General features: G+C 43.4%; 1 protein-coding gene across 1 annotated transcript in view; it reads left to right on the top strand.

Moving 5' to 3' along the window:
* The window catches only part of znf385a (zinc finger protein 385A), an 82,602-nt gene that overhangs the window by 11,847 nt on the left and 43,255 nt on the right, over positions 1–27,500 (top strand). The gene's annotated exons all lie outside the window — the stretch shown is intronic.

The raw sequence follows: 27,500 nt of genomic DNA, 5'->3' as shown, positions 1-27,500 counted from the left end.
TCTACAGTGACCTCAAACAATAGTTTGTATTGCTTTCTTACTGTCTGTCCCTCTCCTGTTGCATCTTTCCTTCCTTCCTTCCTTTTCTTACCACTCAGTGTTCAATGGCCATCGCTCTCCCTATCTCTCTCTCTCTCCCTATCTCTCCATCTCTCTCAATCTCTCTCTCAATCTCTCTCTCTCTCTCTCTCTCTCTCTCTCTCTCTCTCTCTCTCTCTCTCTCTCTCTCTCTCTCTCTGTCTCCAATTCAATCCAATTCAATTAAATTCAATTCAAAGTACATGTATTGCCATGGAAAATAAACACATTGCTAAGGCAGTTTAAAATGTAACCAAAGTACTACAAAAAGTTAAAAGACAAAGTGAAATATTGATTATCAGTACAAGCACGGTGCTATAAATGAGAAGGTCATGCTGAGGAAGTGGATCAAATGATTCCCCGGAACTGGGACGCAAAATGAGTCTTACCAATCTCCATATACATTACTGACTGAAAGATGTAGAACAATTACTGTACAATTTAGATGCACAATATAACTGACACACACACATACACACACACACACACACACACACACACACACACACACACACACACACACACACACAGACACACACGCACACACACACACATATACTCAGTCGCTACTGAGCCAGTACAGATCATCTTATTCCATGACCCCCTATATTTCTTTCTCTTTCTCTCTCTCTCTCTCTCTCTCTCTCTCTCTCTCTCTCTACATCCTCTGTTGGCAATGCCTCTCCATCTTTCGTGAAAAGCGTGAGTGTTTTTTCTGTCCCTGTACTGCCACAATCTGAAACTCTGGTCTAATGATGGAGAGTGAGAGAGGAGAGAGAGATAGCGAGTGTAGGACAGGGCAGAAGAGAGAGAGCAATGGTGTGGGGGGGGGGGAGGGGGGGGGGGGGGGGTGGTGATATATATAGAGAGGGAGAGAGAGAGACGAAAAAACTTTTTCAACAATGTTTGTGAGAGGTTTTTAGTCATGTGTGTGTGGTGTTTTTAGTAGTGTGTTTGAGAGGTTTATAGCAGTGTGTGTGAGAGGTTTTCAGTAGCGTGTATGCGACTGGTTTTATAGCACTGTGTGTGAGAGGCTTTCAGTAGTGTGTGTATGAGAGGTTTTTAGCAGTGTGTGTGAGAGGTTTTTAGCAGTGTGTGTGTGAGGTTTTCAGTAGTGTGTGTGTGAGAGGTTTATAGCAGTGTGTGTGAGAGGTTTTCAGTAGTGTGTGTGTGAGAGGTTTATAGCAGTGTGTGTGAGAGGTTTTCAGTAGTGTGTGTGTGAGAGGTTTTTAGCAGTGTGTGTGAGAGGTTTCCAGTAGTGCATGTTAGAGGTTTACAATTTAGTAGTAGAGGTACATTTATGTACATAAATGATGGACTTTACAGACCTTCATATATTCCCTCCCATGTCCGCAAAACAAACTCTCTCCCAGATTCATGTACACACACATACACATGTCGGATGCGGCTAGACACACATACTCGTCAGACGTGAGTACACACAGGTATACATTAAACACGTACATACTCCTTAACGTCAGACGTGCATGAACACACAAATACACTGCACCAGCCAGCGGGGATGCATCTTAAACTTCATTGGATTAGAAACGGTTGCTTGTCCTATTTGCTATCAGACAGTTGAGAGAGCTGAGAGAGATGAGCAATCTGGAACAGATAAGGGAGCTGGGAGAGATTTGATATTCCTTAAAACACCAACGCACCCAACTGCCCATTTGAATGATACATCATAGTGTTACAGTAGGGAGCCTCTAGGTCATAATGTTACAGTAGAGAGCCTCTAGGTCATAGTGTTACAGTAGAGAGCCTCTAGGTCATAATGTTACAGTAGAGAGCCTCTAGGTCGTAGTGTTACAGTAGAGAGCCTCTAGGTCATAATGTTACAGTAGAGAGGTAGAGAGCCTCTAGGTCATTGTGTTACAGTAGAGAGCCTCTAGGTCATAGTGTTACAGTAGAGAGCCTCTAGGTCAGGGGTGCCCAATACGTCGATCGCGATCGACTGGTCGATCGCAGGGCCAATGAGAGTAGCTCACAGAACTCGCCAAGAAAAACAAAAAAACGGTTTTCAGAAAAGCAATTCATCCAATCATTTAATGATATTAAAATGTGCCCGCTGATTGACGTGTAGACAGGCCAGTCTGCTTGTTGCTAAAAAGTTTGTTACACCATTACCATAACAACCAGACAAGCGCCAATCGCCGCTTTCCTTTTACCGCTGCATTTACGTTTGCTCGATTCTCTGTGTAGTAGCCTACAAAATATGATTCGGAAATGAATGAGGGAGGTAAAGAAATTAAAAAATCGAAGACTTACCATTTCCATCAAGAATGGGAAGAGGACTTCTTATTCACGATGTCACACTCAAAGTGTGTCTGTCTTATCTGTCGATCCAGCATTGCACTTCCAAAGAAGGGGAATGTAGAGAGACATTTTCGAATGGTTCATCGAACCTTTGATACGGACTTTCCTCCAAGCAGTGAATTGAGAAAGAGAAAGGTGAGGGAGTTGAAGTCTCAGCTTCTTGGACAGCAGTCTCTTTTTACTCGGCCAACATCGAAAGCCAAGGCCGCAACAGAGGCATCGTTCCGGGTGAGTCGCACGATTGTTAGGCACAAAAATTGTTTCCAGGATGGAGTTATGGTGAAGGAAGCCTTCATTGAAGCATCAGATGCGTTATTTAAAGAATTTAAAAACAAAACGGAAATAATGTCTGCAGTCAAAGCTGTTCAATTGACAAGAAATACAGTGACCAGGCGATGCGAAATGATGGGCGACAACTTAGTACAGCAGCTTGCTAAGGACATTGACTGTTGCGAGTGCTTCTCGCTACAGATGGACGAGTCTACCGACATCACAGACAAAGCCCAGTTGTGCATTTTTATTCGAATGGTTCATGATATGACTGCAAAAGAGGAACTTTTAACAGTTTTGCATATGAACGCACACACACGGGGGGAGGACATTTTTCAGATTTTCAAAACCTTTATCGACAAGACTAAGATTCCAGTGTGCAAGTTGGTGTCTATCACGACACCATGAGCCTGCCATGGTAGGCTGCCGTAATGGATTTGTTGCCAAATGCCGAGAGGATGAAGCGTTTCCTGACTTTCTAAGTTACCATTGTATCATACACCAACAAGCGTTGTGTGCGAAAATGTTGAACATGAAGGAGATCATGGACGTAGCAACAAAAGTGGCCTGTTCTATCCGTGCAAAATCTCTCCAAAGACGACTCTTCCGCTTGCAGCTTGAGGAGGCTGACAGTGACCACACGGAGCTACTCCTTCACACAGACGTAAGGTGGTTGAGTAGGGGGAAATTCCTTCAACGATTTCGCGATCTCCTTCCCGAGATAAAGCAGTTCCTTCAGGAGAAAAAACATGCAGAATACGAGCAACTTAATGATGATCGTTGGTTGCTTGATTTGGCGTTTTTAACTGATGTGTCAAACATGCTCAATGAGCTAAACGTGGAATTACAGGGCAAAGAGAAACTCGTGATCAATATGATAAGCACAGTGAACGCCTTCAAGGGAAAACTTAAACTGCTTTCTTCAAAGATCCAACGCCATGATCTGGGAAACTTTAGCAACCTTGCATCTGAGCTGAATAATCAAGAAAAGGACTCAACGGAGTTTGACAGTGCATGTTATGCAAAACAGATCGACACCGTCCTGTCAGACTTTGACAGGAGATTTCAAGACTTCGCTCTACTCAAGCCAGTTGCTACGTTCATGTGCTTCCCTTTTCGGGAGGATGCTGAGATCGATGTCCTCGCTTCCAAAATCTCAACAATGTTTCAGCTCAGTTCTGCTGAAGTTGAGGATGAGATCTTGACACTGCAAGCAGACATTAACCTGAAGGCCAGGGCCAATGAACAGTTCTGGAGTTTGCTCACAGAAGAAAAGTATCCCAACATGAGAAAATGTGCAACATCTCTGACTGCAATGTTTGGATCTACGTACTTGTGCGAGTCAGCCTTTTCACATATGAAAATTATAAAATCCAAATACCGCTCCACCCTGACCGACAATCATTTGGAGGCGTGTCTAAGACTGACTATCAGTAGCTATTGCCCGGACTATGCATCCCTTGTGGACTCCATCCAATGCAAGTCATCATCTGAATAAGGTAACCTACTGACCACTGATGTGAACATGCCCCTGTGTATGCAAAAAAAAAAAGACTACATGCATAAAGTTAATTGTCTGAAAGTTTCAATGTTTGAACAGTGAATTGTAGTTTCCTAGTGTTAAAAAGTGTCCTAGTGTTATTTGATCATAAATGTAGGCCTACTGAATTTTATTGGCAATGTAATGTGAACCTGCCACATGAAAAAAAAAAAATGGCTACATGCAATGTACACATAAAGTTAATAGTACACATAAAGTTAAAGTTAATGAAAGTTTCAGTTTGAACAGTGAGTTAGAGCGTGTACTGTGGGCCAAATGCCACTATCTATGTATGTATGTTAAAAGAAAATCCTAAATAAAAAAAAGTTACATTTCAATGTGTGGATTTTTTTAATCATAAATGTAGGCTACTAAATTGTACGGGCAATGTATTGTCGCTGTGTATGAAATCACATGCTGATTAGTAGCCTCTATTGTGGATGTTACTGTTGTTATTTCCAGGGTTGGTATGGAAATTAAACTCAATCGTAAAATAATTAAACTTGTCATTTTGTGAAATAGCCCGTATGACACTGTGTGTTCGTTTTGGTATTGTCAATTTAAAAAAGACAATGTGCGTAAAAGATAGTGTGCGTAGTTAGTAGATCATTCTGACCCAGACACTTAAAAGGTAGATCACCATTCAGAAAAGTGTGGGCACCCCTGCTCTAGGTCATAGTGTTACAGTAGAGAGCCTCTAGGTCATAGTGTTACAGTAGAGAACCTCTAGGTCATAGTGTTACAGTAGAGAGCCCCTAGGTCATAGTGTTACAGTAGAGAGCCTCTAGGTCATAATGTTACAGTAGAGAGCCTCTGGGTCAAAGTGTTACAGTAGAGAGCCTCTAGGTCATAGTATTACAGTAGAGAACCTCTAGGTCATAGTGTTACAGTAGAGAGCCTCTAGGTCATAATGTTACATTAGAGAGCCTCTAGGTCATAATGTTACAGTAGAGAGCCTCTGGGTCATAGTGTTACAGTAGAGAGCGTCTAGGTCATAATGTTACAGTAGAGAGCCTCTAGGTCATAGTGTTACAGTAGAGAGCCTCTAGGTCATAGTGTTACAGTAGAGAGCCATGCGCCACTCAAAGAAACACATGTATCTCACAAGCAGATTGTTTAAACATTGAGACAATTACTGTGGTAATCCCAGAGCAACCCTCCAAAGGCCCAAGTTGATTTTGACATTCATTAACCACAGGCTCTGCCTGTTCCAGGCAGCATGCATAATTCATCGTTAGGGGGTTTCACTCTCACTTTCTGCATTCTCAATTTCAAGGCCTGTGGAGAAAATATGTATTTACTGCTTGCGTGTGACTGAATCCGAGGGGTCTACCATGAGTAATGTCTCATAACCTCTTAATCTCATATAGCATAATCATCAATCATAATCATAATCATAATCATATCATGTATGTAAGTCTTAGTGTAAGAGAAATTGGATGTCAGTACAGCAGACTGAACTGATAATGAGAAACCCCAGCTCAAATGCACACAGTCCCTATCCAGTGGCAAGTGAAAGTGATACAATGACTAACTCATGATTCAGAAGTGACTCATGTCCAAACGACTGGGCTATTGCACCATGCAGTTCATTTAGATTAGGGTGAATGAATTAGTGGAGTGAACTCAGGACGTAGCAGCTCAGTACAGCACTATACCTCTACTGTAGGACTTCCACAATCAACACTAATCCAATGGCTCTGGCAGGGTTGGCTGACTGTGGAACAACAACTCTTGATGATACTTTTAGCTGCTGCAGTATATAGCTTTGTACTATATAGCTATGTAATATTGCTGTGTTATATCCTATTATTGTGTATTGATTGAATAGTTCCACCAGAAAAAAAAATAATACTGGGATAATGTGCATCGTTGTGTTCCTTGATTGCATATGGCTGAGCATAGTATACCATTTGTTAGCACCTCAGAAGGGGTTTTACAATCAGCGACTGATTGATTCACGAGAAGATCATGTGAACTATAAACACTGAGTAGAGCAACCAGGATCAACCTTTAAAATAAGGTGTAACTTGCTGAGTCATTGTTTGAAGTGCTTTGCTGGTTTTTTGAAATTGTGTGTTTTACTACTTCTGTGCACTTGATGTCTGTCACCACCTTCTCCTGAGTGGGGAGAATATGCTGGGAGAGCACAATACAGGCAGACAAGCGCATGTGCACACAGTGACATCCAGCAAACATACTCACGTACACACACTCATGGACACATAGAAGGGTAGGCTCTGGCTGAGGGACGGGTTATTATGGTGTACCTTAGACCCGGGTTGTGAGACTGGTTATTATGGTCTGCCGTATACTCAGGCTGTGAGATTGGTTATTATGGTCTGCCGTAGACCCGGGCTGTGGCCCTGGTTATTATAGTCTGCCGTAGACCCAAGCTGTGGGATTATCTTTAGAAAGGCAGCATGCAAACACAGCTATTCTGCATCTCTCAGGAGAAGTCACAGCCATATCAAATGAGATCCAGCAGCCCCGGGCCCCCATCTCTCTCCCGCTATATTCCTCTCTCTCCTTCTCACTCTCTATGAACTTGTACACCCCTCTCTCTCCCTCTCCCGCTCCCTCTCTAGGTACATACATATCTCTCTCACGCCCTCTCGGTGTCCTCCAGCAGGGCTTCTTTGAACTTCTAATCTCACCTTTTCTCTCTTCCCTTGACCTCCTCCTCCACACTCCTGGGTCTCTCGCTCTTTCCATGTCGGTCTCTCCCTCTGTCTCTAAATGCCTCTTGCGCTGTCTGTCTGTCTGGCTGTCTCTCTTTCTCCCCTTACTCTGACTGTCTTTCTCTCTGTCTCTTCCTGTCCACTTTTCCCCACTCCCTTCCTTTTTCTAACCCCCTGCTTCTCTCTCTACCGTTTCCTCTCCTTTTCTCTCTCTCTGCATCGCTTTTCCTCCCTCTGCCTGCTTTTCTCTCCCTCTCTCTTCATATCTCTCTCACTCCCTCTCACTCCCTCTCTTTCTCTCTCTCTCCCTCTCTCTCTCTATCTGACTCCAGTGCAGAGCAATTACAGAGATGATATGAGCCGTCAGTCACCAGGGCCAGATGAAGCAGGGCCTCTTCTACATGCTAATGCATGCCAGATTCAATCAGGCCCTTGTGTAGCGGAGGGAATGGCCCATGCACTCATTAAAAAATATATCACAATAACAATGAAGCGTTGGCTGCAGGGAGAGCAGCACCTCATCCACCACAGTCACCGTGCTGAGCTTCTCTCTCTGTCTCTGTCTCTCTCTCGTTCTCTCTGTCTCTGTCTCTCTCTCTCTCTGTCTCTCTCTCTCTCCGTCTCTCTCTCTCCCTCTCTTTCTTTCTCCCTCTCTCTCTCTTCCTCTCTCTCTCTCTCTCTCTCTCTCTCGGTCTATCTCTCGTTCTCTCTGTCTCTATCTCTGTCTCTCTCTGTCTCTCTCTCTCTCTCTCTCTCTCTCTGTCTCTCTCTCTCGATCTCTCTCTCTAACCCTACCTTTGGCTCCTCTCAATAAAATCTCAATATGCTTTATTGGCACGAGTGTAAGTACTATATAACAATGTTGCCAAAGCAATAGCATATATTTTTTTATGAACAATTCTAAATATATCAGTAAATAATACAAAGCTGTTATGACCGTGGCCGTAGCCAGCAGAGGCTTTGCTTTGTCTCCCCCCTTTGGTGTTTAATTGTCTGTGCAATGGGCCCAGACAACTGCTGTACACCTGTTCAACAAGCAAACCTGCCATCCATCTCTGTTTATCATCTCTGCCGTATTCAAACCCTGGTTCTTCACCCACTCATCGCTAGATCGTTGTTTCAACCTCGCAAACCACCCACCTGCCCGCCATCTTTCGGTCGTACTCTTCTGCCTGCCTGTTCAATCAGATATTTCTGTCCACCTACCCAGCCCTGTGCTTTCATCCACCCTGGCCTGTCCACCTCCTGGTTCTTCCCTCCTGCTCTCAGAATGTAACACAAAACCACAAAACATGGTGTACAAAATACAAACAAGCTAAGTGTCTCTTAATCTACAGCATTGTTGACATATCGGGCTGCCAGGGTGCAACATCCTGTCCCCGACAGGAACCTGTTTGTCCTTGTCCAGTAGCTTCTGGAACACTGGAGAGGTCCAATGTCCTCAACTATATTTCTGTAATTTTCCTCTGTTTCCCTTTATTTCCCCCTCTCTCCATCTACTCCCTCCTGCTGTTATTTCTCTCATGCCTCTCCTCTTCTCTTCTCTTACCCCCTTTGTTCTCTCTCTCCTCTATGTCCCTCTCACCCTTTCTATCCTCCTGTTTGCCTCTCTCCTCCTAAGGTCCAGTATATTGGTTGATCTTATTTTATAGTTAATACAAATTGGGTCAATAATGAGATGATAAAAAAAGCTATAATTTTGATTCATAGCTTTTTTTGTCTCCTTGTGTGATAACAATTTAGCATCTATCTGCCGGTTGCAATACATACAATACTTGATAAAGATACCTGCAGAATAATCATGGGCTGGATAAAAAGATTTAAGCAATATAAATAAGTATAAATAATGCCAGCTCTCTCATTAAGGTTCTCCCTCTCCTCTCCTCTCCTTACCACTACCCTTAAGGTCCTCCTCTCCTCTCCTTATCCAGGAGAACCTTATCCATAAGGTTAAGGTCCTCTCCTCTCCTTCCCATTACCCTTAAGGTTCTCCCTCGCCTCCTCTCCTTCCAACTATCCTTTAAGATCTCCTCTCCTCTCCTTCCCACTATCCTTTAAGTTCTCCTCTCCTCTCCTTCTCTCCACTATCCTTTAGGTTCTCCTCTCTTCCCTTGCTTACCACTATCCTTAAGTTCTCTCTCTTTCTCTTTTCTGCCAGTTGGTGCCCAGGTTATCTGAAGGTATATTGGTAAGGCAGAGGCTGCCATGCCGCAAACAGTTCATTGTTGTATCTCAGATTATAATCCTTTTCACCCACTCAACACAAACACATCAGCAGGAGTAAAGAGTCAGAAGCTGCCCTGAAGGGTTTGTTTGGTCAATTAACTTGTTGATTGATCGATGAATTGATCGGCTGCTTAAGATTAGCGCTCCACACGTAGGAAGGAAATCTTTGACATTTGTCTGAACTGAAAATAGATTTGAATTATTTCACACCACATCATAACGCAATACTGTAACAGAGAGACCACCGCATCACCCTATTTCATTCATTACCTGGCACTATGCTGCTGGCAGACACTTGACCAACACCCATGTGTTTTAGCGTGTCTGAGTGTGGTGTGTGTGTGTTGTGTACTGTTCTCTCTCCGTGTCTAATCAAGTGAAACATTAAGATGCCAGGCAGTGGCATACTGTGGCGTTCCCCTCAGCTGAGTCCCCCGCCCCCCTGATGGGAGGCAGCTGTCTGCTTTAAGAAGACTCAGTGCCAGCCGTCTCTCTCTCTCTGATATCCTCATTAGCTCCCTCTACTCGCAGTGCTTTAGAAAGTGGACTTTCCCTGAAGACACAGTACCCCTTTCATCCTCCAGCCAGCTTTGTTTTAACACGTCTGCGGAGATGAGGGCTGTGGATCTACAGAGCTGTATGTGAATTTGCCGTGAGTCACCACAAGAGCACTTGTGTCTAGTGTTGTGTGTGTGCTGATATGGGGTGTGTGTGTGACTGTCTAAGGTTGTGTGTTTCTTCTGATTTTGTTCAGGTTAAAGGTCTTGTGGTGGTGCTCAAGTGTGTGTGTGTGTCTATACCGATTTATAACAGCCAAGATCGTCGAGAGGTCAGTGAATTATGAACCAGCTGAATCACTGATTGTGCCACCATTGACCTTGTTGGAGTTGCAGAACTATAAGGCGTGTTCTTTGAAAAGAAAAAGATTATATTTTTCTATGAGCTCTGGTTTGAGGGAGGTTCTCCTGTTCGTTATATAGTGAGCTAGAGCATCTACATTTCTTTCGCTTTGTATATATTTACATTTAGAGAATTTTGCTGACGCTCTTATCCAAAGCGACAACCATTCATTCACACATTCACACATCGAAGGCGGAGTCAACCACGCAGGGCAATGGCCAGCTCGTCAAGAGCTGTCAGGGTGACCTTTTTTGCTCAGGGACACCTCAGGAATTGATCCAGCAATCTTCAGGTTACCAGTCAACCCACTCTACCTCTTGAGCTACTGCCATCCTTCGAATCTACATATATGTGTGCTTTCTCACTTCACTTTCTGTTCACAGGACATTCTGTTACTTGGTTTGTTAGTGTTCTTGTCTTTACAGGATTTTTTAAACCTTTATTTGATAAGACTATTGCAAATCTTTTTCCCCAAAGATGCCATGCGGGTGTGTGTGGATTACATCTTTAATGGTAATGTCACCTGCGGTCAAGCCAATGACAAGAAGCAAGTAGTAGCACTTCATATGAATGGTGGTATGGTGGCTTCATGCCACCGCACTGTGGCTGATAGCACCATGCCCTCTACACTCCTCTACACGCAACAAACTGAGACGCACTGGTGTCTTCATTACAGGCTGATGTGTTCCTCAAACCAGCCTGTATGGGTTGTTCTCCGCCACTCCCTCCAGCACAACAGGTCCATCCGTCCATCCATCCATCCATCCATCCATCCATCCATCCATCTATCTATTGATCCATCCATTGATCCATCCACCGATCTGCCCCATGAACCGTTCATCCCCAGCCCCCCATCCCCTCCATATACCCCCCGTTTCTCCTCCCTCTCTCCCTCTCTCCCTCCTTGCCTTCCCCGGGGAACAGTGGTTCAGCACAAAGGGAATCTGAGACCCCAGAGAGAATTTCACACACCCGATAGGGTAAGTTAGTTATCCCCTGAGGACACACTCTGGCTCTCTGGGAGGGGCCTCGGAAACACTGGCTATTGTACCTGCTGGGTAAAGAGAGAGAGAGAAAGAAAGATAGAGAGAGAGAGAGAGAGAGAGAGAGAGAGAGAGAGAGAGAGAGAGATGGACATAGAAAGAGAGACAGAGAGAAAGAGTGGGAGAGAGAATGAAGAGATTGGGGGATGGACAAGACAGGTGTGGTTGTGGTAGTGCATAATGTGTGTGTGTGTGTGTGTGTGTGTGTGTGTGTGTGTGTGTGTCTGTGGTGTCTGTGTGTGTCTTTCTATCTGTCTGTTAGCCTGTGGAAGTCAGTTACTCTGTAAGTTAGTCTGTAAGCTCAACTTTTACCCAGTCAGTGTTTAAGGTAGTCAGTGATCTGGAGTCTACATTCTGTTAGTCTCTTGGTTAGTCAGTCCTTTAGCAAGGCAACTAATCAGTCTGCTAACTAGTCACTCTGTTAAATGGACTGTTGGCTAGTCAGTCTGTAAGCTAGGCTATTATTTAGTCGGTATGTTAGCTGGTCAGTCGGTTAGTTGTGGTCTGTTAGTTAGTCAGTGTGTTAGCTAGTCTGCTAGTCATTCAGTCTGTTGACAAATGAAAGGAGAAATGTCACCTTGTCCTCTTTCTTAAATTTTTTATTTCTTCCTACCCTCCTCCCACAGTCTTCTGCTATCTCTGTCTCATTCCCCTGCTCTCTCCTGCTCCACTCCCCTGCCTTCCTGCAGTGCGACCATATTCTACTTGTCCCCAACACTTTTAACGTCATACCGCTAATCTCCCTCCATGCTGCAGCGGATAAGTGTCAAAGCCAGCCAACAAACTGCCTTACTCTCTCTCGCCCTCTCTCTCTCTGTCTGTCTCTGTCTCTCTCTGTCTGTCTAGCTCTGTCTCTCTCTGTCTCTGCCTCTGTCTCTCTGTCTCTGTCACTCTGTTTCTGTCTCTGTATCTCTTCCTCGCCCTCTTTCTCTCTCTCTCTCTCTCTCTCTCTCTCTCTCTCTCTCTCTCTCTCTCTCTCTCTCTCTCTCTCTCTTGCTCTCTCTCTCTCGCTCTATTTGTCTCTCTCTTTCTGTCTCTCTCTCTCACTCTCGTCATCACAGCCTCAGACTTAGCCCAGATCCGGCAACACACATCACCGTCGGACAGCTTTGTGATCGTCTTGCAAGCCTGGCTTGGACGCCATCCAAGGAAGGTTCATTTATTAGGAAAAAAACTATGGAAACCTGAGAATGTCTCACAAACTAAAGAAAGAAGGACAACTAAAGGGGAGAAGAAAAGAGGAATGAAGGAAAGCAAAGAAAAGAGGTATAATGGGGGATGGAGGAGAGAGCAATGTGTGCTGTCATAAGGTGGAAACTCTTTTGTCTTTTTAATGCCATTGTGATGAAGTTGGGCTTCACTCAATTGTCCTTTTAAGATATAGCCAAAAAGCTCTCTTGGTGGTATTTGTTTCGTCAAGTTTGATCAACAGAGTTTTCTCTTTAATGTAAAGTCAAGTTCACAGCAAGGCCCCTTGCGAATATTAATGGAGCGATTAATGTAGCAGCCAAAGTTGAACAGGAAATGGCAGTTCAAATTGCCAAAATTCAGTTCACAGATAAATGTACTTTTTACGTTGAATTAATTGATTATAATTGTCTGCTAATGTGGGGCCTTTTCTTACATGCTGACATCCTGAGAGACTGGAAAGAATGTTGCCTAACTCACGTTACATCAACGTCGCTGTGTGCGTGTGCAACTCAAAAAAACACAAACAGTCTTTAACCCTCCCTGCCTTCTCCGGACATCCCTGAATCTTTATTTCACTGTAGTTCACGCTGATTCAGACATCTCTTGTCTCCTTCTATGCAGTGCAGATATTTATGCCTTCAGAGAGGTGTTGATGCAGCTATGTGGTTTTATTATGTTACATGCTTTGTGTTACATCGCAAAAGCATTATTGTGCAAAGCAGCTTGACGTTTGTGCCTTATGTAGGTATAGACAGTATGTATGTGTGTACACTATGTATATATGTACACTATGTATGTATGTATGTACGTACAGTAAGTATGCATGTATTTATGGTATTTACAACCATAGTAAGGTCAGTATTGGATAGGGTTTTATCATCCATTGCTCTTGGAAACATTGCATTACAGAATTTCAATGCTAATATACCTTAAGGCCCTTTCACACTTGCTTAGACAGTTTCCTACATGGGGTCATGTGTGAACGGGACCAGGAGTCCATGTTTGAGGAACTCTAAACCGGCCTTTGGCCAGCTCAATACCTGGTAAAATAACAGATCATCGGCGGTCTGGCTGTGTTGCCATGGCCAGATGAGGCATGTGAAGGAGTGAGGGAACCAATTACAAAACTCACATGAGGACGTATATCTTTATATAATATTGAATACATATAATGTGTTATATATATATAATGGATTGAATTTATATAGCGCTTTTCTAGACACTCAAAGATGCTTTACAGTGAAGGGGGGACCTCATTAATGAGGGCATTAATGAGTCAGCCAATTATACAGGAGGATAATAAGGGGGCCAGATTCAATAAGCCTGGTTGGGCCAGGACACCGGCGAAACCCCTACTCTTTGCGATAAGCGCCCTGGGATCTTTTATGACCTCAGTGAGTCAGGACCTCCGTTTTACGTCTCCTCCGAAGGACGGCACCTTCCACAGCACAGTGTCCCCGTCACTGCAATGGGGCATCGGGATTGAGGAGTGAATGGGAGGGAAGAGTGCCACCTATTGGCCACCACCCGACACCACTTACAGCACCTGGTATTCCCAGGCGGTCTCCGATCCAAGTACTAACCAGGCCCGACCATGCTTAGCTTCCGAGATCAGATTCGATCGGGCGTGTACATGGTGGAAAGACCTTATGTATATATGCTATATATATATATGTAATACATGTATTTAATATGTCTATCCTAGATCAATTATATAAATCAATATATGTTATATATCTAATATATAAATATCTAATATGTATGTTATATCTAACTAACATCTAATATATATCTTGGTGGAAAGATCTGTCTTGACACCGCCCACATTCAAGGAGCCAACCCGAGGCTGCCAAGCTGTGCTGCTCCTGCGTGCAACGCTGCAGACGGAGCGCTTTAAAGCGGCTCACCTGCCCTAACCCAGGAGCACTACAGTCATCCACTCCTAACAGCCGGTAGGAGAGGAGGGGTGGACAGCAGGAGATTGAACCCAGGGATTAAACCATGTACATCTGCTTCAATGCAAACACAGGCTTTAGCCCTGAGGGTAGACGGGGGGTAGTGTTTTACCCACTTTCTCCCCCCTCTTCATAAGTCTTATGTTTTAACCCCTCATGAACTACCTGTCTACACCTTTGTTTTCGCGAATTGTGTCCATATGTGTTATTCCTGTATTTATTCCTGAGGATTTTGTTGACGCTTTTATCCAAAGCGACTTGCAACCATTCCCTCATTCACACACCGACAGTGGTCGACCACGCAGGGCGACATCCAGCTCGTCAGGAGCAGTCCGGGTGAGGGGTCTTGCTCAGGGACACCTCGACCCTCAGCTATGAGCAGCCGGTGGTCGATCTAGCAACCTTCCGGTTAACAGCCAACCGTATATGCCTCCTGAGCTACTGCCGTTGACTCTTCCTCAGAGTCAACAAGGCAATTAAAGCCACCAGTCTTCATTCAGACATTTTAGGATGCATCAAGGTGGAGCCGTCTTGTAGTGGTGAGGGGGTGGCTTCACTCTCTACATTTTATCCCACAAGCCTATCATTACTATACCATCCACTCTTTCATTACTCACAGAGCACCACTTTCAAAGCCTTAAAGCCCCAAAATATTGTTTGCCTATTTGCATGCACAGCTACATGTGTGTCTGGCTGTGCACACATCCAATCCTGCCCCATAGGTAACTGTTCTATATTTGTGTGGAGATGAGTGTGTGTGTTGAAGTGTTGATCATTCGAAAGGGGAACCATTCTCACACGGACCTGTGAAGGTTGTTTGGTTCAAAGAGCACATATGTGTTTCAAAGGTATAGGGGGGGAGGGAGAGAGACAGAGCAAGAGGAGTGATGAGCATGTGGGAAGAAAGGTATTTTATCTTAAATGGTAACAGGTTAACTTGACGGTTTTATAGACTTGACGCGCGTCTTTGCATTGCCCTGCAATGATGGTACTTTGACATTTGCCCTTATGTATTTTAGGCAATTTAGGCAATATCTTCAAGACCTACAATTCCGTCTATCATGTTATGCCCTCCTATACTGTAACTGGAAAGGCACAATCAAGATCGTACATTCCCACAAACAAACTAGCAAAGTCCAATTTTAATAAATAATAAAAAAATAAGCAAAGTAAATATTTGCCTTATGTTAGAATTCAGAAATGGAGTACGGCATAGGCACAAGTGAATTACCTCTTCTAAGCTAGCTGTACATTTCCATCTGAGATGTAACGCTGTGGCCTAATGGTTGCAAGCAAAATTTGTCTTTGACCTGTGAATCCAATACCCATAAAGCCGAGAAAACAACAGCACATCTCACTACCTTGTATGCTTGATTTATAAACGCCGGGAAGCCATAGACATATTTCAATAAGAGGATATTACAGATAAGACCAATTGATTGAGGGATTAAAGTAATGGTATAATATTAATGATTTTCAATTACAAGCATTTACTTTACTTTGTGAGGGGCTCAGCAGTGCCCTCTTGTGTTCAGTCAGAGAATAGGCCTGCACCTGAATCTCCTCTCGGCTGATTGTGATATTTGTTCACAGCCCATCCATCTGTGTGTACGTGTGTGTGTGTGTGTATATGTGTGTGTGTATGTGTGTGTGTGTGTGTGTGTGTGTGTGTGTGTGTGTGTGTGTGTGTGTGTGTGTGTGTGTGTGTGTGTGTGTGTGTGTGTGTGTGTGTGTGCGTGTGTGTGTGTGTGTGTGTATGTGAGTGGGTGTGTGTGTGTATGTGCGTGGGTGATTTGAATCAGAGGTTTTGGCAGTGTTTTTGGGAATGCAGTCTGAAAATCTCCTACGGCGCAACGGGTTGTTGGTGCATCTCATTAGGTTTACTAACGTCTCTTGCTGAGGTGCATCGCTGATGCATGTGAAAGAGACTCCGTCAGCAGCTCGAGCAGCTGTTCCAGTGCCTTGGATGTGTATTCATAATTCATCCTGCGCGCGCTCTGCAGCCGCCACAGCTGGCTGCACACACAGCATCCAGGAAGGTAAGCGGACAGAGCAGCAGACACATCCAGTTGGCAGACGCTCTGACATACTAATGTCCTGTGTGTAGTACGTTGAGTGTGACAGCTTGGGTAGTAGGTAAAGGCCATGCTAGTGGAGACTAGAGGGTCTGTGTGAGAGTATATAAAGGGAGGAATAAGCTTATGCATGAAGTTTTAGAGTCATGCGCATCAGGAATGTTACCCTTTCAAAAGGTAGGCTGGAGAACTGCTATGTGGGTATGTGTGTGTGTGTGTATGTGTGTGTGTGTGTGAGAGTGTGTATGTGCGTGTTTGTGTGTGTGTGAGAGTGTGTGTTTGTGGGTGGTGTGTGTGTGTGTGTGTGCGTGTTAGTGTTTGAGAGTGTGTGTTTGTGTGTGTGTGTGAATACACAAGTGTGTGCGTCCTTTTCAAAGGTTCAATTGAGCTCCAGGTTAGCATTTATATGCATGTTCTCGGTGTGTGTGTGTGTGAGAAGTGTGCGTGTGTGTGGAATTATGCAAATCATATTTTTCACCATCCTAAGGAATAATTAAGTGTGCTTGTGTGTGTAGGCCAATTTATTTGGTATGCATGTTTGTGCTTGTTTGTGTGTGTGTGTTTGTCTGTGTGTGTGTGTGTTTGCATGTGTGTGTGTCCGTGTTTGTGTATGTGTGTGTGTGTTGTGGAAACCCGGTTCCTAAATGTCTGGTCTCACGGCAAGTACCACGCTCTGGATCCAGGTTTAAGACGCAGTCGGCGTTTATTTACAGAAAATAGATCAAGCCAAGAACAACAATGCTGAGCTAGGGTCTCCGTGAGCCTCGTAGTCTCTGGGGCCTCAGTGGACGGCTTCTCGACGGTCTTACTCCCTGTTCCCCGGAGTGAGTTATCCGCTGCCTTTTGAGAGGTCTGCCCGCACGTGTCCTTCCTCCGGCCAGGTGTCCCCCATCTGCCTGATGAGGGTGAGGGGTGTGGTGCTCTCTGCCGCTGGCTAGTGGATGGCGGCGGTACACGCCCTCCACCACTAGCCCCCGGATCCTCCTGGTGGGGAGCGGGTTGTCACAGTGTGTGTGTGTGTGTGTGTGTGTGTGTGTGTGTGTGTGTGTGAGTTTGTGTGTTGCACTTGGCCAGGCTCACCATTCTGTTGATCATTCTTGTGTTCAGCTGAGCATGAAGCATGTCTCTCATAGTTGGCCAAGTTGAAATGTTCTCTCTCTCTCTCTCTCTCTCTCTCTTTATCCGTCCCTCTCTCTCCCTCTCCATCTCACACTTTAGCCTACAAGGAAATCCACTGTAAAAAGACTGACCTGGAATATAGCAGAGACATCACAGCTCAAGCCTTTGACCTCCAAAAGCTATTGCTCATAATAACTCTGACCACTATTTCCCTCCTCTCATCTGAAGAATAATCGACAGTATTCTGTCTAGCTTCTATAGCCGCCCACCACAGATCAATCGTTCGTTTGATTGATGCTCCTCACACTTGAGGTGATTACCAAAGTGTTTTCTTTGTATGACCTTGTATATTTATTTGTATGTGTGAGCAGTGCGAATGTTTGGGATATACTCAAATTCCTGGAAATGATCCTTAGGACGGTACCTTTTCATTCAATGTCCCATTGGATGTAAGGCAACTTTTAATGTCACTTTCATCTCCTGGGCTGACGAAGGTGTGGCATTTAAAGGTTAGCTAACCCTAACCCTTCTTCCACTTGGAACATAACTTGAGCAACTAATACCTCTGGCATTGCAGGGGTGAGGGCAATATTCCACAAAAGGCTTTATTTCAACAGACACACCAGACACGGCAGAGCAGTCTGTGTATCAGTCCTTGATCGTGTGATCCAATCCGTCCAATCATTACTTTCTAATGGAGAGACCATGTTTGCCAAATGATATCACAGTATGATATATAATATAATATATAAAATAAAATCTATATATGTCATGATATATATGATGAGTCAGTGCATCTGAGTGTGTGTGCGTGCATTCAGTTGGGACACGTAGAGAAAAGGTGTGTTCCAGCTGTGCAGGCTACGCTTCATGTGTGCAGGCTGTTTGGATCATGCAGGGATCGTTAGGTTTACTTCATGCAGCAGCCACTAAGGGCTGTTTTCATTTGATAGGGTAATTATGATTTGTGAACCAACACACACACACACACACACATGCGCCCTCTGGTTCAAGTGTCTCAGTTCATTTACAATTCAGAGGGTTCAGGTTTTTGTATCCATCAGCTTCTGGGGCGTGAGAGTCTGACTGTCCATCTGTTTATTTTATTTGTCTGACTATTTGTGCGTCCGTCTTTGTGTCTGTCTGCCTGTGTATTTCAATAAATTGATCCACATACTGCGGTCAGCATACACACACACGCACACAGGCACACACACGCACACACACACAGACACACACAGGCACACACACACACACACAGGCCCTAATAGTTGTGTTCAAGAGACACTGTTTAAGTTGCGTTATCAATCGCCTGAGCCCCTGAGGAGGACTTGACTTCATCATTCATGGAGTAGTAGGAGGTCAGTTATGGGGTTCTCTGAGCTGGTCTAATCTGGCTCACAGGTAGTCTGGCTCAGAGGTAGCCTTGTTACGCTGGAACAGGGTTTAAACCGGACTCAGATGCAGAGGTAGTCTCCAATGAAAAGTATTAATAACACGTTCCAAAAACTCAGGAGTTCCAGACAAAAGGTAAAACAACAATATCATTCCAAAATGATATTCTAGTTCTCAAAAAACTCAAAAAGGTGAATATACGATAAACAGAGTAAAGTTCTTAGCATAAGCTTACTATGGGCGTTTGGACAAAAACTCAGCACAGCAGGAACTGAAAACAAGGTTTAAGTACCCACACTTAATTGGACACATGGTAATCAACAGATTAACCTCAGGTGGCAAACCCAAGATGGCCGAACCCAAACAGAAGCATGGAACACAAGGTCATAGTAGCCACTAGAGGCCAGCAAAAAATCCCAAAATCATAACAAGCCTAGTTAGATCAGGGGTAGCCTAGCTGGCTCACATGTAGCTTTGATGGCTAAGAAACCATTCAAAGTTAGTTCCTCAACGTTACTGCCTCAGAGATACTTATAATTTCACATTTTGACTTGTCCAAATGTCATTTAGACTAGGTATAATTTTCATTTAAGATATATGTAAAAGAAAAAAAAAAAATTACAAATATATTTTCACATGAGGAAATTACATTGCAACTAGTCAAAACGGATTTACAGATATCTTTATTGAATTATAGATATCAGTATTTTATTTTTTAATAGTAAGAATAACGATAACTAGAATTGAATTTCCACATGTAAAAAAGGATTGTGGCTGTTGGAAATGTAATTTCTCATTTCAGATATCAACAAATGCATTTGCGATGTGTCCGACTTATCAACATTAAAACGTCCTACTACCACATGAATATTCAACTAATTCTGTAAAATGCAGAAACTGCCGTCACGTGACTGTCAAGTTTTTGCCTGTGAAAACTAACAACAGGCAGAAATATTCTCAGTGGAAAATGTACTGAGAATATTACTATGTTACAGCGTTAAAAAGCATTTTAATAACCGTTCTAGTTAGAAATGTGCCTTTTATTGTAAGAATCTTCATTCACTGATTGTATGCCACGGCTTATTAAGCCGTTCATGCTTGTTTGAGGGTCTTGAAGGACTATAATCAGGGTAGGTTATATTCTGTCTGTACCACAATTGCATATTTTACTACACAACATGTGTTGTGTGTTGAGCAATGAGCCTCTTCCACTGATAAGCAAATTAATATCAGCCATGCTCAGCCTTTCTTCAGCTGAGATTGCAACAATTGTCTGTATGACAAAGTCAATCCCGCTCTGCACTCCACTCCCTCCCTCTTTATCTCCTATAAATCCAAATATGAAAAACAAACGCTAAGGTAGTGGTGTATGTTTTCAAGTTCAGTTTATGGATGCTTTCGAGGATTTTGAAAGGTGTCAGGTCAACATCCAGGTGAGAAAGATAAATCACAACAGATGGTGGGTTAAAACAAACTAGGAGCCCTATTTTAACGGTCTGAAATACAAGTATGAAACAACAAACAAAAGTAGCTTTGTGGGCGGATCTCTGTGGCTGTTGCTATTTTACCAGGGGATTAATGACTCTTGCACAAATCCAAAATGGGTTGGTCTGAAGAAGCTTAATTACCCGTGAGTGTGTTTTGGGCATAACATGCAATAAACCATTGAGAGTGCCATCTTCCATCCCCTTTAAGAGCCAGCGCATTTGAACTTGAAATGATATTTTGACAGCGCGGTAAAACTTTTTTTTTCACGATCAAATACTCATCAATCCTAAAAGTTATTGGCTTGTACACGATGTCTGTGGCAAGAAAAAATATACAAAGTACAACTTCTTTAGCGCTGTATCAGCTGTTCTTTCCCAAATAATTTAACCAACGTTATCATTTATCCTAAAACAAGATTTTGTTATCGAAGGCTGGGATATACTTTGATCAAGTTTATTATGTTATTATTATTTCAACGCATGGCATTAGCCTAATACAGTGTTCATTCATGCAGCCCCTACAGACTTCCCCCCCCCCCCCCCCTATTCCACATGCTATTTCTTTGCAGTTTCACACATATTAACAGATCTTTGACATCATAATATCTAAATTAGGCTAATTGTTTGCAAGTTTGTGCTGTGTATAGCCTACGTGTGTGTAAGCTTGAAATTCCGACCTGCCATGGCACGTCAGAATAGCAACACCAACTGCGCTATCCGCGAGTGCATTTAGACGAGGTATTCGCCGGTCAGTGGCGCAATTGCTTTTTGGATCACTAAAATAGCACCATGTATCATTTGCGGCGGAATGCGCCTCTGCTTTTCACCGACACGCCTCTCAGGGCGCAAGTGTAGAGGCGCAAGTTTCCTGCGGGGGGATATCAGATTTACGCCAGCTTCAAACTAGCAACGATACATGCGTTGGTGTAGAAAGTACATTGCGCTGGGTGCAAGATACAGCCCTAAGTGTGAAGTGACAGTGAGAGTGCAAGACAGAAATAAAGGAGGAGGCAGAGAGAGATGGAGAGAGCTAGAGAGGAAGACAGAAAGAGAGGAGGAGGCAAAGATAGATGGGGAGTGCTGGAGAAGAAGAGAGAAAGAGAGAAGGAGGTAGAGAGATGGAGAGAGATGGAGAGGGAGACATTAAGAAGAAGAAAGAAGAGGAGAGCGTGAGAGTTTTTAATCTCAAAAGAATTTGAAAAGCTGCAGAAATCCAGTTGCAGATATTAGGCTCAGGCCCCGTTTACACGAGGACGCTTGCGGGTAAAAACGACAAAATATTTTATCTGAAGTGCCTTTCGTTTAGACGGTGACGGCGTTTTTTAGGGCTTAAAACCGCAGAAATCTGAAACCACCCTCCAGAGTGGAAAACTTGAATACGCTCCGCCGTAGCGTTTCCGTCTACACTGCCAAGACGCAAAACTCTGCTCACATCTGCTCATGTCACGTACGCGTTTACGTCACATACGGCGCCAGTACAGGGAAATAAACAAACATGTTGGATTATTTCCATGCGTCGGACCGTCAAGCTGCTCTGGCAGCTCTAATAAACTTACAGCAGTCTTTCCACAAAATGTACAGGATATGTACAGATAGTATTACTGAACAGAGAAGGATCTGTTATTATATTTTGGTTTTCGCGGCGCAGATAAGAGAAGAAGGAAGATTCTACACATGCGCTCAGACATGGTGGTGTTGTGTGATGGTGTATCACAGCACCACCTAGCCACCTGACAAGCATACCCAATTGAAATCCACACATGTTTGCGTCACGGTATGTACGCAGATTTCCTCCCGAAAACGCTCGTCTAAACGCAGAATAAAAAGTGAAGATGCGACGCCACTTTTGCGTCTTCTGTTCAGACCGTCATCATGTAAACGTAGCCTTAATGTGAGGCGAATTGCGTGGATTCATCAGGATCATCCATGACATGCAGGAGGAGAGAAGCAGCAAGATGAATGTGGTGACCAAGATAAGGAAGCAGAGAACAATGTCAGCCGTGTGTGTGTGTGTGTGTGTGCATGACCGAGTTTAAGAATGTACACTACTAAAGTCTCAAGTGTCCTCCACAATGATCGTGATCTTATTGTAGATTAGATACAAAACTATGTTCAAGCTAAGAATGCTAGATAGCACCAGAAAATGTCTAATAGGAAGGGAACTGGCACTCTCTGGGAACTTCCGGTTTCTGAACTGGTTGCGGTAACACATCTCTGTCCATGCGAGGGCAATAGCGGGTGAGTGCAGAATGAACGGGAGTCTATGGGATTTTACCTTCAAATTCCCCTCTTCTCAGGGTGTAATTTTTGGTCAAGTAATTTGAAAGTTGCATTCAAAAGGGAGTGCTAAGATAACAAACTCAGCTAATGATAAGTTCACTTATCTGTTCTAAAAATCTGTTAAAAAAGATGAAGTCACATATTTGCATACTGCCAGAGGTCTTGCTTTACGGCGAGTTCTGAGTCACTTTGGCATTTCCGCACATATAATATATATAATAAATATATAATATATATTATATAATACATAACAATTAACTTCGATGGAAAGTCCTCCTTAAGATAATGTTTCTGATTCTGCTTTAGCTTCTTTGGTCGTTATCAGTCGCAAGTCCATCCCTGGCCAATCAGCATTAATTAGCAGAATGCTAGCGTGTACTTCCGACAACGGCCCAACCTGTAAGAAATTTGAAAGGACATAAGTAATCATTCATTCGACTTTTGAACTATAATCTATATCTAACTTGCGGAATCTCCAATAAAATCTGTGATATTTCAACGGCAAGCAGGTGAAAGAGTAGAAGAATACATTTAGCCGTCTAGCTCCATAGGCCCCCATTCAATCTGCACTCGCCCGCGATCATCCCAAATGGAATTCTAATGGAACTTCAACCAAGTTCGATACAATGGGGCTCAATAGAGAGCGCCAAGGCTCTCCGTAGACGGGCTCTGATAGCACACACGTCAACACACCTTGATTCACTATGGTCCATACATATTATATTATTTCATCATCATGTTTCATCATATCAATAATATCATAAAATAAATAATATCTTCAATATATGATGTATAATATCTTCTGTATATAATTAAATGAGTACATAATATCATTTATAAGATATATAATATATATGTACATATATACATAATATGTTAAATATAATTTAATATATATATAATATCATAATATATTTATTAACTTTTTAACACTGGGCAAAAGCTGAATCACTTCTAAAGACTGTAGAAGATCATAAGACAACAACAATGCACTCTGGATACAAAGTAAAAGAATAGTACAAAAAACATGCACATGGGACATTCCAGAATTGGAGGACATTTTCTGTCCCACCCAGGAAATTTCCAATAATCCATGCACAAAATACTAAAACATGCACTTTTTGTGTAAATTATACTTGTCCTGAGACAAAATGTAAATATAGTTGTAGAAAAAGTGGTTCCAAAATGTTGCTTAAAATACCAAATAGCTCTCGAGCACCCCCTAAAATGGCATTTTTCTCTTGTCCCACCTTCTTGATGACCAACTTGCATGTCAAATGTAACAGTTATAATAAGTTTTAAAGCTACTTTTTTATATATGATTTTGTTGATATATGTCTTTTGTAATTGTTAAAGTAATTTGTTTAATCATCAACATAATTTAAATAATAGTAATTATGCACTGAAGTTGTGTCCCACAACATTTGTGCAACCCTGTTACCGAAACCAATTTAGCCTGACAGTGGAAGAGAAAAAACAGTGAGTCACTTGACACAGAAGAAATTACATCTTTACACCATTTGCTAGCACCATGGGTAGACCAAAGGTACATTTCTTCTATTTTTCATATTTTTCCAATCTTTTCAGCCTTGATTGAGTGTGTCACTCTGACCAACGCAACCCTGTTAGTCATATTATCAAAATAAGACAAATTGATTTCAAGTTTTCTGTCTTTATTTATATATCTAAGTTTGTCCTTGACCTTGACAGTAACATCACATTCCACAGGTAGTATCTATTCCTGAGGAAAAGCTTACATTAGCATTGATTTGCAACCCTGTTACTTGCAACCCTGTTACTGTAATTAGAGTAACAGGGTTGCACTACAGTAACAGGGTTGCATCTCATTCAGTTCACTCAGGAGGGACAATCTATTATCCATAGTAAAATTGTATAATTGTATATGTATAATTGTGTATGTATAATTTAGCATGATGATCATCATCATCAGTAAACGGTCACAAAAGAAAAGAAGAAAATGCAGAAAAGATTACTGGTGGATTCAATGAATAACCTCCATTTGAAGTTCCTGGCTGAGCAGACCAACCTCCGTCTATCATACTCACTGTTCTGCACACTTCGCCCCTACTGGGTTGTGCATCCAACATTGGCAGATCGTGAAACATGCATGTGCAAACAACATGAAAATCTAGGCTTTATTGCCAAAATGCTTCACCCGATGCACATCATCGACACATCCAATTTGGAGTGCCTGACACAAGCCATCACGTGTGACACCACAAGCAAGCAATATATGTATGGGGAATGTGAGGAATGCAGCAATAATACCTATGCACTCACAAGCCACTACAGAGCCACCGATCGTGTCTCCTACCTTCAGTGGGCCAGCTGTGGACAAAGAGCACAAAAATGATCCTGGAGCAGCCTCAAAGATCACTTCGAAAAAAGAATTTGAATTGTCAAAAATTGAGCTGGTGGAAACGTTTGCCATTTTGCTCCAGAAGTTCAGGCGCCATCTCTTTAACATCAGGCAGCAATATGCTTTCTCACGGGCCCTGAAGCTGAACCTCCCTGCAAATGAATGTGCAGTCCATATTGACTTCCCAGAGAACTACGGCTGCAAGTACAGCGCTGAAGTACAAGCTGTTCATTTTGGTGCATCACACCAACAGGCCACTTTGCACACTGGGGTTTAAAATGTGGGGGGGGGCATCTGCCCCTACCTCCTTTTGCACTGTATCGGCATCCAGACTGAAGGGACCACCTGCCATATGGCAACACCTGGAGCCCATCCTGAGGGAAATCCGAGAGAGATTTCCGGATGTGACAACCATCCATTTTTTTAGCGACGGCCCCTGCACACAGTACAAGCAGCGTGGTCATTTTTACCTCTTTTGTAATGAAATGTTCAAAAAGGGATTTACAAGAGGAACCTGGAACTACTTCGAAGCCAGCCATGGCAAAGGTGCCCCAGATGGTGTGGGTGGCACATTGAAGAGTAGGACCGACAGGCTTGTCAGCCAAGGAGTTGATATTCCCACGGCATTGTCCATGTACCAAGCTCTGAGTGAGGGACAAGCTGTGGAGGATGCAGTGAAAGAAATGCCAGCTGACCTTCCAGCTGTACCGTCCACCATGAGGCTCCACCAGGTGGTCACTCTTTCACCTGGGAAAATTCTCTACTGTGACGTCAGCTGCATGTGTTCGGCAACAGGGAATCAACCCCCCAACCCGGTCCCTTCAACGTGCAAGCCCCCACCCTCCTGTTCTCCCAAGGCCCTCCCCCAGCTGACCTGATGATTCGCCCCCCATACTGATTGACAAGAAGAACATTCCAATGCATGCACATAGAACAACTGGCATAACGGACAACGAAATACAATGCAACACATAACACACAAACTCTTTAAATGTCCCAGGGTCGCCACACTATATACCCTAGAGTTTCTGGTATAAAGGCTGGGACGAATTTCAAATGATAAATATGTACACTTTATGTTGAAAGTATACTGTCGCGATTCCCATTGAAACGAATTGCGCGGCGACTAGTCTTCACAACGAGAGCTGGTACGTTGTGAAAATGTGGTATAAAGGCTGGGACGAATTTTGAATTAAAATATGTACAATGTATCCTTTAAATACGTCCATGCAACAGATGGCCAATGTGAATAATAGATAGCTGGCTCACTAAGCCCATTTGTTTTTTCCCCATTAAACCGGTTGATTTCTGTTTCTCATTAACTCAAATTCAACGAGAGCGTCCTAGACTCAGTCCTAGAACAGCATACCATTGGCTGGCTCTCGTGAGTCGTGACGTCTCTCAGTCGGTTCCTCCTCACCACTCACACAGTGAGTGAACCAACTAGTCAGCCACTAGTGGGTCTGGGAGGAGTCGAGTCGAGGCGAACGAGGCGAACGAGAGAGAGGAATCAGTTCGGTTCATTCGTCTTAAAGATTTGCTCATTCGAACTGATTCGTTCGCGACCGAGCCAACACACAGTCCCGAGTGTTCAGGGGGTTGGCGCCGCCGCCTTGGCCCCTGCCGGTGGCGGCGCAGCCTTCCTCCCTGATTGGGAAGCCCGTCTCCAACAGTCCGCAGAGGTCCTGGGAGTGTAGCCGGGGACCACCTCCATCGGGGCCCCCACCAAGTTCCGCTGTAGGGGGCCTCTGGAGTGCCGTTCGGGCACCCCATCCTCCGCCTAGACCGTCAAAAAGTATAGACCGTCGCGATTCCCATTGAAACGAATGGCGCTGTGATTATTCCTCAAAACGAGAGCTGTTAAATTGTGAATAGAGAATTAAACTGTAATCTGACAAGGCGGTTATATGCTATAGACCCTAGAGTATCTGTGATATAAAGGCTGAGACGAATTTCGAATTATAAATATGTACAATCCATAACGTTAGTTCTCTGGCTCATAGTTCAGCTGACTAGAATACCTCCTAGAATCATTGCTTGTTGGCCGGAAACGGAAAGGGGTCTGTTTACGTTTGGTTGTAGTCTTTTCGCTCGGTTCTCCGTCTCAACAGTAGGGCTAGAACCGAGCGAAAAGACTACAACCAAACGTGAACACCCCCCCCCCCCCCTCCCTTTCCGTTTCCGGCCAACGACCAATGAGTCCAACAGAAGTCAATGGGATTTACAAAATGTGTTAAATGTGCAATAAAACACGATAGAAACTGTATTTTGCTACGATACTTGATTCAACCACTCTATTTCGTTCTAGACAAACCACAAAGGCTCAATGTTCAAAATACCGGAAAAAAAAATAGCTCACATCAACGTATTGAAAAAACTATGAACTAGTTCATTTTTTGGAACTTTGAACTTAGTTATGAACGTTTAACTGAACTAGTTCATTTTAAAAATTGTGAACTGAACTTTGAAGTAGTTCACGTAGAAAGTGAACTGTCCCAACACTGGATAACAGTGTTCGTATGTACAGTTCCGTCTGGGAGTTGTTTAAACTTGAATTT

The sequence above is a fragment of the Pollachius pollachius genome, assembly GCF_949987615.1.
Source record: "Pollachius pollachius genome assembly, chromosome: 8".
Classification (NCBI taxonomy): domain Eukaryota; kingdom Metazoa; phylum Chordata; class Actinopteri; order Gadiformes; family Gadidae; genus Pollachius; species Pollachius pollachius.
This window is presented reverse-complemented; position numbering and strand designations above follow the sequence as displayed.